Consider the following 4,276-nt stretch of genomic DNA (forward strand, 5'->3'; position numbering starts at 1 on the left):
CAGGCCATGCAGAAGCGACCCTCATCTTCCCATCCCAACACACCCGCCGGTGGAGACAGCACCGTCCGACCCCCGGCGCGGCTGCCCGCCGCGGTCCCAGTGCCCTGCCGGGTGCAGCACCCTCTCCCCCAGCCCCGCCACCCGCCGCCATCCCACGCCTGCCGCCCAGGCGATCCACTCTGGGTAGCCGATCAGCAGGCAGCTTCCGGCCTCCAGCACAGCACCGCCTGCAGTGCGAACGTGGCGTCCGCGACGCAGGGGGGACTTCCGGCGCGCCGCGTCACGTGTTGCGCACCGGAAGCGCACTTCCAGTCGCCCCGGCAACAGCCGCCCCCCTCGTGTCCCCATTCCCCCTCTGTGTCTCCAAGGAAAACTAGGCCCCTGCTCGGCCAACGCCCAGGATCCGCAAGCTGCGCGCCCACGAGGTGACTTCGGGGACGGCTGGGTTTCCTTTGGGGAGTGAGGGAGGAGCTTAGAGGCCCCGGGCCCTGACTTCTTCTGATGCGCGGAGAGCCGAAGTCTTGGACATCACATTGCTATCATAATTATCTTAACCCCGCGACAAAAGGTGGGGCCAGAGGCCCATGAGATTCCTAAATCATTGCAGGTTAATTGTGAGAGGGGACCAGTCCCAGAGGCTCTCAGCTCTACAGTGCTTCCGAATCACTGGACGACTCTTTAAGAATTCTGATCCCCGGGCCCCCATCCCGGACCAATTAAATCCGAATCTCTAATAGTGGGGCCCTGGCCTCGGTGGTTTTTAAAGCTGCCCAGATGATTCTGGCGTGCCGAGAACCACCGTGTTAAGGTCTGTAGGTGAATTTGGATTTTGCCCATCCAGCCCAGTATCTGAATCTAATTGCCCAGGACAGCCACATACTTGGAGTATGTCTAGGATATTGGCCTGTCTGCTCAAAAATTCGAGATTTCTTTCTTTTCTCTTGCACTTTAACCTCTGCAGGAGGTCAGAGCTTTTGGTGGGAGTTATCTTGAGACATCTGGCGCCTACAGTTTATGGGCTTTGTGTCTCTGCCCACTTATCAGTAATGAGCTGTAGTTGAACCAGTGGCCAATGAAGTGCATTTTAGCTCTGAAATCTTGATGTTCCCTTAGTACAGATTAGATGGTTCTGAACACTTTTATTTTTTTTCAGGAATGATGTTTTTAAACTCGTTTGACAGTCTAGGCTGTGTATTCAGCTGTTTTCATCTCAAATCAGAACAACATTACTTGAAAAATCTAGACTAAAGATTAGTAATGCAACACTTCTGGGATTATGTATGCTCACAGCTCCCATGAATTGTGGGATGAAAGCTACCTTTTAAAATACTATTTTGCTAGCATAATTTATCAGAATAACAGTCTCTTTGGAATTTCAGTGTGAACAGAAACCATATATTTTTAAAGACTGCTGGTTAGTAACTTTGAATAAGCATAACTGAAATCAACTTCACAGGTGTATAAATCCCCTCTGTGTTCATTGCTGTGCTGGGGAAGTATGCAAACTAAAGTTCCAGAGAGAAATGTTCATTCTGAAACTGTTCTATAGATGGTGATTAATCATTTTGGGGTTTTTTTAAAGGATAGGATGAGATGAGAATGATGGGGGAAAGTTTTGAACAATTAAGGCTAGAGTGTAAATTGGAGAGTTTGCAAAGTAGGTGCAGAATTTTTTTTGAACAACTTCTCTACAAGAGGAAATTCAGCCACGGAACAGCTGGACAAGTGAAAAAAGAATGTAGTTGATCAAATATCAGATGAATTGAAAAGATCCTTGAAAACATAATGTACTTAAATATTTGCTTCCTGAAAAGATTTGGTGCTTTATAGTCAGTTTGTGAGTTACTAGGTCCTCAGTGATTTTGGGGAGTAGATGTAGCAGGAGAGAACATTATCAGAAAACAACAGACAAGCTCAACAACAATTTCAACAGCATCTAAGAGCGTGAAATATTAGCTCTTATTTTTATGCTCGAAGGAAAATAGGAAACTTAAAAGGAGTAGATTGTAGAATCCATGCCTACAGGTAATTGAGTAAGTGCCCAAGTGAATGAGGCATAGTGAGTGCCTGTAAATTCAGAAAAGAGAGATTAACGTGGAATTACCATGAATATGTTTATAGAAAAAAGTAAATTTGAAATAAGACTCCTGAAATGTACTGGTGATCTTAACTACTTTAAACTAGCTATGGTTTTTGCTGTTATGCTCTTAATTTGTAGTAACTGCCTATTTAACCCTATTCCCTTATGGTCACACTAGGTTTTGCTTATGAAGGACATGCTTGCTGTGAAACAAACTTATCTGTTTCTTCTTTTGAACTGTGTTATCATTATGTCATTCTCAGTCACCCCATTGCTTGTTGTGTTCCTGAGTCAGAGGGTAACTTTGTTCCTGGCCTCATATTTCACTTTTGATTCTGATATTAGTCACATGGGGATTCAGAGAACTTGCAAATAAATCCATTCACAAATTCATCACACTTGCTGACAAATTAAACAAAGCCCTTCTGTGGGTGGAATGTCATTTGTATGAAAAAAAGAATTGTTAACTACGTCCTTTCAGTCTTATTCCTTCCCCTTGCTATGCCTTCTTTGTGACAGTACTTATTACAACATCCAGAAGAGGGTAAATTGGGGTTGGGGATTGAGGGAATGAAAATAAAATAAAACTCAGTTTTTTGACTCCCTTGCCCATCAGTTTTAACTGTAGCTATTATAGACGGGGAGGTGCAGGCTTTCTGAACACAGTGGCATGTGCCCTTGAATAGGCCTGTGTCCTGCCCGAGATGGAGCTTGGATGCCTGCAGGTGAAAGAAGTCCATTTGGACTTGAGCCATCTTTGATGTCCAAATCACTAAGCAGGGACCATGCAAAGACACAGGAGGGAGCCCATGAGGGCATCAAGCCAGATGAGCTTGCCAGCCTCAGCAACCAGCCAGGGATGGGGGCAGGGCTGCCCAAGTAGGTGGGGCAGGAAGCCCGGCCCTCAACAAAACCCTATTATGTTCTTTGTCTTAGTGAGGAAGTTCTTACTGTTGTGTGTATTAGTGGAAGACATCTTCTGTGATAGGGTTATTATTGCATGTACAGAGAGATTCCTTAGAACCGCATGTGACTCAATGTGTCTCACTCAGATTTCTCACCATACCTTCACTTATTTTGCTGCAGTGTCCAGCAGATCTCCTTGAAACAGTGTGTACTGAAGATCTGACTAAATCCTCCAAATTACCTGGTTGGCTCAGAGAACCAAATCACTGGAGCTTTGTAGGAAAGGTTTGACTTTCAGGGCTTTAGCCAGAGTAACTTATTTAATGATTGACTTTTAATGCGTTTCTGTGCAAAGATCAAAGCAGATGAATTTTCATATATTTTTAGAATTCTAGTAGAAAAGGAAGATAGGAAAATCTAGTTCAAGTATACACTCTAGTTTTAGGGGAATTTGTGTTTTATTTTACTTTTTTGGTTGCTACGATGTGTCCTATATTCTATATTTATAAGAACATAAATATGTAATTAAAAGAATATATTTGATGGCACTACCTGTCAACAAAGCCACTTATTTGTGAAATTTTTTGGTAACTTGATGGAAATAGTCATATTTTATCCATTGAAAACTACAAAGTTCTTATCTATTGTTCTTTATGTATATTTATGCATTAAAAATACATCTTTCAGGGTAAGCGGATGTACTGAAGTGTAAATCCATTTTTTTACAAGAGGCTATATGGAAAAATATATCATTCAAGACTCAGTCTCTGCCTTGCCTGTAGGCCTCGTCAATGTTTAGTGAATGACCTCAACCCTGTTTTTTTCCTTCCTTCTTTGGTGATTGCGGGCAGACAATGAATGGTCTCTGTACTTGCCTGGGCTCAGCTGGGTGGTGGCCATTATGCCATTGTGCTCACTGGAGAGGGCTGCCGGGTTTGTAGAGCTGCAGATCCCGGCCTTCCCTGACATTGCCAATCTCTTTTCTTTCAGCTCCACCAGCCCATTTGGAGAAAAGTTACTGTTCAGTCCCTGAAGGCTTGTGCCATAAAAGAGTGGGAGACATTCCCAGGGAGGTGAGGAATGAAAGATCGAATTAAAGACCATCAAAGACCGAAGGGCATCTAAATCTGCAGCAACCATCAGCTCTCTTTTCTTTAAGAGGTAGTAGTCTCTGAAGGTGTTGCTATAATGTCTATAATTATTTAAAAGTTGGCTTTTCAGAAACTCAGGCATTCTTAGCTCCTTAAGTTCTCCATGTGTGAAGAAAATAACCAGCTTAAAAAAGCTAAT

The 4,276-nt window shown here is 43.5% G+C and overlaps 1 protein-coding gene across 3 annotated transcripts in view; it reads left to right on the forward strand.

Moving 5' to 3' along the window:
- The first annotated feature begins 285 nt into the window (after positions 1-285).
- The window catches only part of GEMIN8 (gem nuclear organelle associated protein 8), a 23,428-nt gene continuing 19,437 nt past the window's right edge, over positions 286-4,276 (forward strand). Inside the window, exons 1-2 of one of the 3 annotated variants that reach the window (XM_017888706.1) lie at positions 286-425; positions 3,977-4,150. The gene's annotated coding sequence lies outside the window, so the exon portion shown is untranslated. The remainder of the gene's footprint in view (positions 426-3,976; positions 4,151-4,276) is intronic. The other 2 variants (XM_017887988.1, XM_017889334.1) reach the window with 2 other exon arrangements.

The sequence above is a fragment of the Rhinopithecus bieti genome, unplaced genomic scaffold (assembly GCF_001698545.2).
Source record: "Rhinopithecus bieti isolate Rb0 unplaced genomic scaffold, ASM169854v2 scaffold_62, whole genome shotgun sequence".
In the NCBI taxonomy this organism is placed as follows: domain Eukaryota; kingdom Metazoa; phylum Chordata; class Mammalia; order Primates; family Cercopithecidae; genus Rhinopithecus; species Rhinopithecus bieti.